Genomic DNA, 12,890 nt, shown 5'->3' with positions numbered 1-12,890 from the left:
TGAGTGGGTAGGTGGGTGAGTGGGTGAGTTAATAGGTGAGTGGGTAGGTGGGTGAGTTAATAGGTGAGTGGGTAGGTGGGTGAGTGGGTGAGTTAATAGGTGAGTGGGTAGGTGGGTGAGTGGGTGAGTTAATAGGTGAGTGGGTAGGTGGGTGAGTGGGTGAGTTAATAGGTGAGTGGGTAGGTGGGTGAGTTAATAGGTGAGTGGGTAGGTGGGTGAGTGGGTGAGTTAATAGGTGAGTGGGTAGGTGGGTGAGTGGGTAGGTGGGTGAGTGGGTGAGTTAATATGTGAGTGGGTAGGTGAGTGAGTGGGTGAGTTAATAGGTGAGTGGGTAGGTGGGTGAGTGGGTGAGTTAATAGGTGAGTGGGTAGGTGGGTGAGTGGGTGAGTTAATAGGTGAGTGGGCAGGTGGGTGAGTGGGTAGGTGGGTGAGTGGGTGAGTTAATAGGTGAGTGGGTAGGTGAGTGGGTCAGTTAATAGGTGAGTGGGTAGGTGAGTGGGTGAGTTAATAGGTGAGTTAATAGGTGAGTGGGTGAGTGGGTGAGTTAATAGGTGAGTGGGTAGGTGGGTGAGTGGGTGAGTTAATAGGCAAGTGGGTAGGTAGGTGAGTGAGTTAATAGGTGAGTGGGTGAGTGGGTGAGTTAATAGGTGAGTGGGTAGGTGGGTGAGTGGATAGGTGGGTGAGTGGGTGAGTTAATAGGTGAGTGGGTAGGTGGGTGAGTGGGTGAGTTAATAGGTGAGTGGGTAGGTGGGTGAGTGAGTTAATAGGTGAGTGGGTAGGTGAGTGAGTGGGTGAGTTAATAGGTGAGTGGGTAGGTGGGTGAGTGGGTGAGTTAATAGGTGAGTGGGTGAGTTAATAGGTGAGTGGGTAGATGGGTGAGTGGGTGAGTTAATAGGTGAGTGGGTAGGTGAGTGGGTGAGTGGGTGAGTTAATAGATGAGTGTATAGGTGAGTGGGTGAGTTAATAGGTGAGTGAGTAGACGGGTGAGTGGGTGAGTTAATAGGTGAGTGGGTGAGTTAATATGTGAGTGGGTAGGTGGGTGAGTGGGTGAGTTAATAGGCAAGTGGGTAGGTAGGTGAGTGAGTTAATAGGTGAGTGGGTAGGTGGGTGAGTGGATAGGTGGGTGAGTGGGTGAGTTAATAGGTGAGTGGGTAGGTGGGTGAGTGGGTGAGTTAATAGGTTAGTGGGTAGGTGGGTAAGTGGGTGAGTTAATAGGTGAGTGGGTAGGTGGGTGAGTGGGTGAGTGGGTAGGAGAGTGGGTAGGTGGGTGAGTGGGTGAGTTAATAGGTGAGTGGGTAGGTGGGTGAGTGAGTTAATAGGTGAGTGGGTAGGTGGGTGAGTGGATAGGTGGTTGAGTGGGTGAGTTAATAGGTGAGTGGGTAGGTGGGTGAGTGGGTGAGTTAATAGGTTAGTGGGTAGGTGGGTGAGTGGGTGAGTTAATAGGTGAGTGGGTAGGTGGGTGAGTGGGTGAGTTAATAGGTTAGTGGGTAGGTGGGTGAGTGGGTGAGTTAATAGGTGAGTGGGTAGGTGGGTGAGTGGGTGAGTTAATAGGTGAGTGGGTAGGTGGGTGAGTGGGTGAGTTAATAGATGAGTGGGTAGGTGGGTGAGTGGGTGAGTTAATAGGTGAGTGGGTAGGTGGGTGAGTGGGTGAGTTAATAAGTGAGTGGGTAGGTGGGTGAGTGGGTGAGTTAATAGGTGAGTGGGTAGGTGAGTGGGTGAGTTAATAGGTGAGTGGGTAGGTGGGTGAGTGGGTGAGTTAATAGGTGAGTGGGTAGGTGGGTGAGTGGGTGAGTTAATAGGTGAGTGGGTAGGTGGGTGAGTGGGTGAGTTAATAGGTGAGTGGATAGGTGAGTGGGTGAGTTAATAGGTGAGTGGGTAGGTGGGTGAGTGGGTGAGTTAATAGATGAGTGGGTAGGTGGGTGAGTGGGTGAGTTAATAGGTGAGTGGGTAGGTGGGTGAGTGGGTGAGTTAATAGGTGAGTGGGTAGGTGGGTGAGTGGGTGAGTTAATAGGTGAGTGGGTAGGTGGGTGAGTGGGTGAGTTAATAGGTGAGTGGGTAGGTGGGTGAGTGGGTGAGTTAATAGGTGAGTGGGTAGGTGGGTGAGTGGGTGAGTTAATAGGTGAGTGGGTAGGTGGGTGAGTGGGTGAGTTAATAGGTGAGTGGATAGGTGGGTGAGTGGGTGAGTTAATAGGTGAGTGGGTAGGTGGGTCAGTGGGTGTGTTAATAGCTGAGTGGGTAGGTGGGTGAGTGGGTGAGTTAATAGGTTAGTGGGTAGGTGGGTGAGTGGGTGAGTTAATAGGTGAATGGGTAGGTGGGTGAGTGGGTGAGTTAATAGGTGAGTGGGTAGGTGGGTGAGTGGGTGAGTTAATAGGTGAGTGGGTAGGTGGGTGAGTGGGTGAGTTAATAGGTGAATGGATAGGTGGGTGAGTGGGTGAGTTAATAGGTGAGTGGGTAGGTGGGTGAGTGGGTGAGTTAATAGGTGAGTGGGTAGGTGGGTGAGTGGGTGAGTTAATAGGTGAGTGGGTAGGTGGGTGAGTGGGTGAGTGGGTAGGTGAGTGGGTATGTGGGTGAGTGGGTGAGTTAATAGGTGAGTGGGTAGGTGGGTGAGTGGGTGAGTTAATAGGCGAGTGGGTAGGTGGGTGAGTGGGTGAGTTAATAGGTGAGTGGGTAGGTGAGTGAGTGGGTGAGTTAATAGGTGAGTGGGTAGGTGGGTGAGTGGATAGGTGGGTGAGTGGGTGAGTTAATAGGTGAGTGGGTAGGTGGGTGAGTGGGTGAGTTAATAGGTGAGTGGGTAGGTGGGTGAGTGGGTGAGTTAATAGGTGAGTGGGTAGGTGAGAGGGTGAGTTAATAGGTGAGTTAATAGGTGAGTGGGTGAGTTAATAGGTGAGTGGGTAAGTGGGTGAGTGGGTGAGTTAATAGCTTAGTGGGTAGGTGGGTGAGTGGGTGAGTTAATAGGTGAGTGGGTAGGTGGGTGAGTGGGTGAGTTAATAGGTGAGTGGGTAGGTGGGTGAGTGGGTGAGTTAATAGGTGAGTGGGTAGGTGAGTGGGTCAGTTAATAGGTGAGTGTGTAGGTGAGTGGGTGAGTTAATAGGTGAGTTAATAGGTGAGTGGGTGAGTGGGTGAGTTAATAGGTGAGTGGGTAGGTGGGTGAGTGGGTGAGTTAATAGGCAAGTGGGTAGGTAGGTGAGTGAGTTAATAGGTGAGTGGGTAGGTGGGTGAGTGGGTGAGTTAATATGTGAGTGGGTAGGTGGGTGAGTGGGTGAGTTAATAGGCGAGTGGGTAGGTGAGTGGATCAGTTAATAGGTGAGTGGATAGGTGAGTGGGTAGGTGGGTGAGTTCATAGGTGAGTGGGTAGGTGGGTGAGTGGGTGAGTTAATAGGTGAGTGGGTAGGTGGGTGAGTGGGTGAGTTAATAGGTGAGTGGGTAGGTGAGTGGGTCAGTTAATAGGTGAGTTAATAGGTGAGTGGGTGAGTTAATAGGTGAGTGGGTAGGTGGGTGAGTGGGTGAGTTAATAGGCAAGTGGGTAGGTAGGTGAGTGAGTTAATAGGTGAGTGGGTAGGTGGGTGAGTGGATAGGTGGGTGAGTGGGTGAGTTAATAGGTGAGTGGGTAGGTGGGTGAGTGGGTGAGTTAATAGGTGAGTGGGTAGGTGGGTGAGTGGGTGAGTTAATAGGTGAGTGGGTAGGTGGGTGAGTGGGTAGGTGAGTGGGTAGGTGGGTGAGTGGGTGAGTTAATAGGTGAGTGGGTAGGTGGGTGAGTGGGTGAGTTAATAGGCGAGTGGGTAGGTGGGTGAGTGGGTGAGTTAATAGGTGAGTGGGTAGGTGAGTGAGTGGGTGAGTTAATAGGTGAGTGGGTAGGTGGGTGAGTGGATAGGTGGGTGAGTGGGTGAGTTAATAGGTGAGTGGGTAGGTGGGTGAGTGGGTGAGTTAATAGGTGAGTGGGTAGGTGGGTGAGTGGATAGGTGGGTGAGTGGGTGAGTTAATAGGTGAGTGGGTAGGTGGGTGAGTGGGTGAGTTAATAGGTGAGTGGGTAGGTGGGTGAGTGGGTGAGTTAATAGGTGAGTGGGTAGGTGAGAGGGTGAGTTAATAGGTGAGTTAATAGGTGAGTGGGTGAGTTAATAGGTGAGTGGGTAGGTGGGTGAGTGGATAGGTGGGTGAGTGGGTGAGTTAATAGCTGAGTGGGTAGGTGGGTGAGTGGGTGAGTTAATAGGTGAGTGGGTAGGTGGGTGAGTGGGTGAGTTAATAGGTGAATGGGTAGGTGGGTGAGTGGGTGAGTTAATAGGTGAGTGGGTAGGTGAGTGGGTCAGTTAATAGGTGAGTGTGTAGGTGAGTGGGTGAGTTAATAGGTGAGTTAATAGGTGAGTGGGTGAGTGGGTGAGTTAATAGGTGAGTGGGTAGGTGGGTGAGTGGGTGAGTTAATAGGCAAGTGGGTAGGTAGGTGAGTGAGTTAATAGGTGAGTGGGTAGGTGGGTGAGTGGGTGAGTTAATAGGCAAGTGGGTAGGTAGGTGAGTGGGTGAGTTAATAGGTGAGTGGGTAGGTGGGTGAGTGGATAGGTGGGTGAGTGGGTGAGTTAAAAGGTGAGTGGGTAGGTGGGTGAGGGGGTGAGTTAATAGGTGAGTGGGTAGGTGGGTGAGTGGGTGAGTTAATAGGTGAGTGAGTAGGTGAGAGGGTGAGTTAATAGGTGAGTTAATAGGTGAGTGGGTGAGTTAATAGGTGAGTGAGTAGGTGGGTGAGTGGGTGAGTTAATAGGTGAGTGGGTAGGTGGGTAAGTGGGTGAGTTAATAGCTGAGTGGGTAGGTGGGTGAGTGGGTGAGTTAATAGGTTAGTGGGTAGGTGGGTGAGTGGGTGAGTTAATAGGTTAGTGGGTAGGTGGGTGAGTGGGTGAGTTAATAGGTGAGTGGGTAGGTGGGTAAGTGGGTGAGTTAATAGGTGAGTGGGTAGGTGGGTGAGTGGGTGAGTGGGTAGGTGAGTGGGTAGGTGGGTGAGTGGGTGAGTTAATAGGTGAGTGGGTAGGTGGGTGAGTGGGTGAGTTAATAGTTGAGTGGGTAGGTGGGTGAGTGGGTGAGTTAATAGGTGAGTTAATAGGTGAGTGGGTGAGTTAATAGGTGAGTGGGTAGGTGGGTGAGTGGGTGAGTTAATAGGCAAGTGGGTAGGTGGGTGAGTTAATAGGTGAGTGGGTAGGTGGGTGAGTGGATAGGTGGGTGAGTGGGTGAGTTAATAGGTGAGTGGGTAGGTGGGTGAGTGGGTGAGTTAATAGGTGAGTGGGTAGGTGGGTGAGTGGGTGAGTTAATAGGTGAGTGGGTAGGTGGGTGAGTGGGTGAGTTAATAGGTGAGTGGGTAGGTGGGTGAGTGGGTGAGTTAATAGGTGAGTGGATAGGTGGGTGAGTGGGTGAGTTAATAGGTGAGTGGGTAGGTGGGTAAGTGGGTGAGGTAATAGCTGAGTGGGTAGGTGGATGAGTGGGTGAGTTAATAGGTGAGTGGGTAGGTGGGTGAGTGGGTGAGTTAATAGGTGAGTGGGTAGGTGGGTAAGTGGGTGAGTTAATAGGTGAGTGGGTAGGTGGGTGAGTGGGTGAGTGGGTAGGTGAGTGGGTAGGTGGGTGAGTGGGTAGGTGGGTGAGTGGGTGAGTTAATAGGTGAGTGGGTAGGTGGGTGAGTGGGTGAGTTACTAGGTGAGTGGATAGGTGGGTGAGTGGGTGAGTTAATAGGTGAGTGGGTAGGTGGGTGAGTGGGTGAGTTAATAGGTGAGTGGGTAGGTGGGTAATTGGGTGAGTTAATAGCTGAGTGGGTAGGTGGGTGAGTGGGTGAGTTAATGGGTGAGTGGGTAGGTGGGTGAGTGGGTGAGTGGGTAGGTGAGTGGGTAAGTGGGTGAGTGGGTGAGTTAATAGGTGAGTGGGTAGGTGGGTGAGTGGGTGAGTTAATAGGTGAGTGGGTAGGTGGGTAAGTGGGTGAGGTAATAGCTGAGTGGGTAGGTGGATGAGTGGGTGAGTTAATAGGTGAGTGGGTAGGTGGGTGAGTGGGTGAGTTAATAGGTGAGTGGGTAGGTGGGTAAGTGGGTGAGTTAATAGCTGAGTGGGTAGGTGGGTGAGTGGGTGAGTTAATAGTTTAGTGGGTAGGTGGGTGAGTGCGTGAGTTAATAGGTGAGTGGGTAGGTGGGTGAGTGGGTGAGTTAATAGGTGAGTGGATAGGTGGGTGAGTGGGTGAGTTAATAGGTGAGTGGGTAGGTGGGTAAGTGGGTGAGTTAATAGGTGAGTGGGTAGGTGGGTGAGTGGGTGAGTTAATAGGTGAGTGGGTAGGTGGGTAAGTGGGTGAGTTAATAGCTGAGTGGGTAGGTGGGTAAGTGGGTGAGTTAATAGGTGAGTGGGTAGGTGGGTGAGTGGGTGAGTGGGTAGGTGAGTGGGTAGGTGGGTGAGTGGGTAGGTGGGTGAGTGGGTGAGTTAATAGGTGAGTGGGTAGGTGGGTGAGTGGGTGAGTTACTAGGTGAGTGGATAGGTGGGTGAGTGGGTGAGTTAATAGGTGAGTGGGTAGGTGGGTGAGTGGGTGAGTTACTAGGTGAGTGGATAGGTGGGTGAGTGGGTGAGTTAATAGGTGAGTGGGTAGGTGGGTGAGTGGGTGAGTTAATAGATGAGTGGGTAGGTGGGTGAGTGGGTGAGTTAATAGGTGAGTGGGTAGGTGGGTGAGTGGGTGAGTTAATAAGTGAGTGGGTAGGTGGGTGAGTGGGTGAGTTAATAGGTGAGTGGGTAGGTGAGTGGGTGAGTTAATAGGTGAGTGGGTAGGTGGGTGAGTGGGTGAGTTAATAGGTGAGTGGATAGGTGGGTAAGTGGGTGAGTTAATAGCTGAGTGGGTAGGTGGGTAAGTGGGTGAGTTAATAGCTGAGTGGGTAGGTGGGTGAGTGGGTGAGTTAATAGGTTAGTGGGTAGGTGGGTGAGTGGGTGAGTTAATAGGTGAGTGGGTAGGTGGGTGAGTGGGTGAGTTAATAGGTGAGTGGGTAGGTGGGTGAGTGGGTGAGTTAATAGATGAGTGGGTAGGTGGGTGAGTGGGTGAGTTAATAGGTGAGTGGGTAGGTGGGTGAGTGGGTGAGTTAATAAGTGAGTGGGTAGGTGGGTGAGTGGGTGAGTTAATAGGTGAGTGGGTAGGTGAGTGGGTGAGTTAATAGGTGAGTGGGTAGGTGGGTGAGTGGGTGAGTTAATAGGTGAGTGGGTAGGTGGGTGAGTGGGTGAGTTAATAGGTGAGTGGGTAGGTGGGTGAGTGGGTGAGTTAATAGGTGAGTGGATAGGTGAGTGGGTGAGTTAATAGGTGAGTGGGTAGGTGGGTGAGTGGGTGAGTTAATAGATGAGTGGGTAGGTGGGTGAGTGGGTGAGTTAATAGGTGAGTGGGTAGGTGGGTGAGTGGGTGAGTTAATAGGTGAGTGGGTAGGTGGGTGAGTGGGTGAGTTAATAGGTGAGTGGGTAGGTGGGTGAGTGGGTGAGTTAATAGGTGAATGGGTAGGTGGGTGAGTGGGTGAGTTAATAGGTGAGTGGGTAGGTGGGTGAGTGGGTGAGTTAATAGGTGAGTGGGTGAGTTAATAGGTGAGTGGGTAGGTGGGTGAGTGGGTGAGTTAATATGTGAGTGGGTGAGTTAATAGGTGAGTGGGTAGGTGAGTGAGTGGGTGAGTTAATAGGTGAGTGGGTGAGTTAATAGGTGAGTGGGTAGTTGGGTGAGTGGGTGAGTTAATAGGTGAGTGGGTAGGTGGGTGAGTGGGTGAGTTAATATGTGAGTGGGTAGGTGGGTGAGTGGGTGAGTTAATAGGCGAGTGGGTAGGTGAGTGGGTCAGTTAATAGGTGAGTAGATAGGTGAGTGGGTAGGTGGGTGAGTTCATAGGTGAGTGGGTAGGTGGGTGAGTGGGTGAGTTAATAGGTGAGTGGGTAGGTGGGTGAGTGGGTGAGTTAATAGGTGAGTGGGTAGGTGAGTGGGTCAGTTAATAGGTGAGTTAATAGGTGAGTGGGTGAGTTAATAGGTGAGTGGGTAGGTGGGTGAGTGGGTGAGTTAATAGGCAAGTGGGTAGGTAGGTGAGTGAGTTAATAGGTGAGTGGGTAGGTGGGTGAGTAGATAGGTGGGTGAGTGGGTGAGTTAATAGGTGATTGGGTAGGTGGGTGAGTGGGTGAGTTAATAGGTGAGTGGGTAGGTGGGTGAGTGGGTGAGTTAATAGGTGAGTGGGTAGGTGGGTGAGTGGGTGAGTGGGTAGGTGAGTGGGTATGTGGGTGAGTGGGTGAGTTAATAGGTGAGTGGGTAGGTGGGTGAGTGGGTGAGTTAATAGGCGAGTGGGTAGGTGGGTGAGTGGGTGAGTTAATAGGTGAGTGGGTAGGTGAGTGAGTGGGTGAGTTAATAGGTGAGTGGGTAGGTGGGTGAGTGGATAGGTGGGTGAGTGGGTGAGTTAATAGGTGAGTGGGTAGGTGGGTGAGTGGGTGAGTTAATAGGTGAGTGGGTAGGTGGGTGAGTGGGTGAGTTAATAGGTGAGTGGGTAGGTGAGAGGGTGAGTTAATAGGTGAGTTAATAGGTGAGTGGGTGAGTTAATAGGTGAGTGGGTAAGTGGGTGAGTGGGTGAGTTAATAGCTTAGTGGGTAGGTGGGTGAGTGGGTGAGTTAATAGGTGAGTGGGTAGGTGGGTGAGTGGGTGAGTTAATAGGTGAGTGGGTAGGTGGGTGAGTGGGTGAGTTAATAGGTGAGTGGGTAGGTGAGTGGGTCAGTTAATAGGTGAGTGTGTAGGTGAGTGGGTGAGTTAATAGGTGAGTTAATAGGTGAGTGGGTGAGTGGGTGAGTTAATAGGTGAGTGGGTAGGTGGGTGAGTGGGTGAGTTAATAGGCAAGTGGGTAGGTAGGTGAGTGAGTTAATAGGTGAGTGGGTAGGTGGGTGAGTGGGTGAGTTAATAGGCGAGTGGGTAGGTGAGTGGGTCAGTTAATAGGTGAGTGGATAGGTGAGTGGGTAGGTGGGTGAGTTCATAGGTGAGTGGGTAGGTGGGTGAGTGGGTGAGTTAATAGGTGAGTGGGTAGGTGGGTGAGTGGGTGAGTGGGTAGGTGAGTGGGTATGTGGGTGAGTGGGTGAGTTAATAGGTGAGTGGGTAGGTGGGTGAGTGGGTGAGTTAATAGGCGAGTGGGTAGGTGGGTGAGTGGGTGAGTTAATAGGTGAGTGGGTAGGTGAGTGAGTGGGTGAGTTAATAGGTGAGTGGGTAGGTGGGTGAGTGGATAGGTGGGTGAGTGGGTGAGTTAATAGGTGAGTGGGTAGGTGGGTGAGTGGGTGAGTTAATAGGTGAGTGGGTAGGTGGGTGAGTGGGTGAGTTAATAGGTGAGTGGGTAGGTGAGAGGGTGAGTTAATAGGTGAGTTAATAGGTGAGTGGGTGAGTTAATAGGTGAGTGGGTAAGTGGGTGAGTGGGTGAGTTAATAGCTTAGTGGGTAGGTGGGTGAGTGGGTGAGTTAATAGGTGAGTGGGTAGGTGGGTGAGTGGGTGAGTTAATAGGTGAGTGGGTAGGTGAGTGGGTCAGTTAATAGGTGAGTGTGTAGGTGAGTGGGTGAGTTAATAGGTGAGTTAATAGGTGAGTGGGTGAGTGGGTGAGTTAATAGGTGAGTGGGTAGGTGGGTGAGTGGGTGAGTTAATAGGCAAGTGGGTAGGTAGGTGAGTGAGTTAATAGGTGAGTGGGTAGGTGGGTGAGTGGGTGAGTTAATATGTGAGTGGGTAGGTGGGTGAGTGGGTGAGTTAATAGGCGAGTGGGTAGGTGAGTGGGTCAGTTAATAGGTGAGTGGATAGGTGAGTGGGTAGGTGGGTGAGTTCATAGGTGAGTGGGTAGGTGGGTGAGTGGGTGAGTTAATAGGTGAGTGGGTAGGTGGGTGAGTGGGTGAGTTAATAGGTGAGTGGGTAGGTGAGTGGGTCAGTTAATAGGTGAGTTAATAGGTGAGTGGGTGAGTTAATAGGTGAGTGGGTAGGTGGGTGAGTGGGTGAGTTAATAGGTGAGTGGGTAGGTGGGTAAGTGGGTGAGTTAATAGGTGAGTGGGTAGGTGGGTGAGTGGGTGAGTGGGTAGGTGAGTAGGTAGGTGGGTGAGTGGGTGAGTTAATAGGTGAGTGGGTAGGTGGGTGAGTGGGTGAGTTAATAGTTGAGTGGGTAGGTGGGTGAGTGGGTGAGTTAATAGGTGAGTTAATAGGTGAGTGGGTGAGTTAATAGGTGAGTGGGTAGGTGGGTGAGTGGGTGAGTTAATAGGCAAGTGGGTAGGTAGGTGAGTGAGTTAATAGGTGAGTGGGTAGGTGGGTGAGTGGATAGGTGGGTGAGTGGGTGAGTTAATAGGTGAGTGGGTAGGTGGGTGAGTGGGTGAGTTAATAGGTGAGTGGGTAGGTGGGTGAGTGGGTGCGTTAATAGGTGAGTGGGTAGGTGGGTGAGTGGGTGAGTTAATAGGTGAGTGGGTAGGTGGGTGAGTTAATAGGTGAGTGGGTAGGTGGGTGAGTGGATAGGTGGGTGAGTGGGTGAGTTAATAGGTGAGTGGGTAGGTGGGTGAGTGGGTGAGTTAATAGGTGAGTGGGTAGGTGGGTGAGTGGGTGAGTTAATAGGTGAGTGAGTAGGTGAGAGGGTGAGTTAATAGGTGAGTTAATAGGTGAGTGGGTGAGTTAATAGGTGAGTGAGTAGGTGGGTGAGTGGGTGAGTTAATAGGTGAGTGGGTAGGTGGGTAAGTGGGTGAGTTAATAGCTGAGTGGGTAGGTGGGTGAGTGGGTGAGTGGGTAGGTGAGTAGGTAGGTGGGTGAGTGGGTGAGTTAATAGGTGAGTGGGTAGGTGGGTGAGTGGGTGAGTTAATAGTTGAGTGGGTAGGTGGGTGAGTGGGTGAGTTAATAGGTGAGTTAATAGGTGAGTGGGTGAGTTAATAGGTGAGTGGGTAGGTGGGTGAGTGGGTGAGTTAATAGGCAAGTGGGTAGGTAGGTGAGTGAGTTAATAGGTGAGTGAGTGGGTGAGTTAATAGGTGAGTGGGTAGGTGGGTGAGTGGGTGAGTTAATAGGTGAGTGGGTAGGTGGGTGAGTGGGTGAGTTAATAGGTGAGTGGGTAGGTGGGTGAGTGGGTGAGTTAATAGCTGAGTGGGTAGGTGGGTGAGTGGGTGAGTTAATAGGTGAGTGGGTAGGTGGGTAAGTGGGTGAGTTAATAGGTGAGTGGGTAGGTGGGTGAGTGGGTGAGTGGGTAGGTGAGTGGGTAGGTGGGTGAGTGGGTAGGTGGGTGAGTGGGTGAGTTAATAGGTGAGTGGGTAGGTGGGTGAGTGGGTGAGTTAATAGGTGAGTGGGTAGGTGGGTAATTGGGTGAGTTAATAGCTGAGTGGGTAGGTGGGTGAGTGGGTGAGTTAATGGGTGAGTGGGTAGGTGGGTGAGTGGGTGAGTGGGTAGGTGAGTGGGTAAGTGGGTGAGTGGGTGAGTGGGTGAGTTAATAGGTGAGTGGGTAGGTGGGTGAGTGGGTGAGTTAATAGGTGAGTGGGTGAGTGGGTGAGTGGGTGAGTTAATAGGTGAGTGGTTAGGTGGGTGAGTGGGTGAGTGGGTAGGTGAGTGGGTAGGTGGGTGAGTGGGTGAGTTAATAGGTGAGTGGGTAGGTCGGTGAGTGGGTGAGTTAATAGGTGAGTGGGTAGGTGGGTGAGTGGGTGAGTGGGTAGGTGAGCGGGTAGGTGGGTGAGTGGGTGAGTTAATAGGTGAGTGGGGAGGTGGGTGAGTGAGTTAATAGGTGAGTGGGTGAGTGGATGAGTTAATAGCTGAGTGGGTAGGTGGGTGAGTGAGTTAATAGGTGAGTGGGTAGGTGAGTGAGTGGGTGAGTTAATAGGTGAGTGGGTAGGTGGATGAGTGGGTGAGTTAATAGGTGAGTGGGTGAGTTAATAGGTGAGTGGGTAGAAGGGTGAGTGGGTGAGTTAATAGGTGAGTGGGTAGGTGAGTGGGTGAGTTAATAGGTGAGTGGGTAGACGGGTGAGTGGGTGAGTTAATAGGTGAGTGGATAGGTGAGTGGGTGAGTTAATAGGTGAGTGGGTAGACGAGTGAGTGGGTGAGTTAATAGGTGAGTGGGTAGGTGGGTGAGTGGGTGAGTGGGTAGGTGAGTGGGTAGGTGGGTGAGTGGGTGAGTTAATAGGTGAGTGGGGAGGTGGGTGAGTGAGTTAATAGGTGAGTCGGTGAGTGGGTGAGTTAATAGGTGAGTGGGTAGATGGGTGAGTGGGTGAGTTAATAGGTGAGTGGGTAGGTGAGTGGGTGAGTGGGTGAGTTAATAGATGAGTGGATAGGTGAGTGGGTGAGTTAATAGGTGAGTGGGTAGACGGGTGAGTGGGTGAGTTAATAGGTGAGTGGGTAGGTGGGTGAGTGGGTAGGTGGGTGAGTGGGTTGGTGAGTTAATAGGCGAGTGGGTGAGCGAATGGGTGAGTTAATCGGTGAGTGTGTGAGCATATGGGTGAGTGGGTAGGTGGGTGAGTTAATAGGTGAGTGGGTTGGTGAGTTAATAGGCGAGTGGGTAGGTGGGTGAGTTCATAGGTGAGTGTGTGAGCTTATGGGTGAGTGGGTAGGTGGGTGAGTTTATAGGTGAGTGGGTAGGTGGGTGAGTTAATAGGTGAGTGGGTAGGTGAGGGGGTAGGTGGGTGAGTTAATAGGTGAGTGGGTAGGTGGGTGGGTGAGTTAATAGGTGAGTGGGTGAGTTAATAGGCGAGTGGGTGAGTTAATAGGTGAGTGGATAGGTGAGTGGGTGAGTTAATGGGTGAGTGGGTGAGTTAATGGGTGAGTGGGTGAGTTAATAGGCGAGTAGGTGAGTTAATAGGTGAGTGGATAGGTGAGTGGGTGAGTTAATAGGTGAGTGGGTGAGTGGGTAGGTGGGTGAGTTAATAGGTGAGTGGGTGAGCGTATGGGTGAGTTAATAGGTGAGTGGGTG

This window comes from Lampetra fluviatilis, chromosome 73 (genome assembly GCF_964198595.1).
Source record: "Lampetra fluviatilis chromosome 73, kcLamFluv1.1, whole genome shotgun sequence".
NCBI classification, from domain to species: domain Eukaryota; kingdom Metazoa; phylum Chordata; class Hyperoartia; order Petromyzontiformes; family Petromyzontidae; genus Lampetra; species Lampetra fluviatilis.
The sequence above is the reverse complement of the archived record's forward strand: the minus strand, read 5'-3'. Positions refer to the sequence as shown.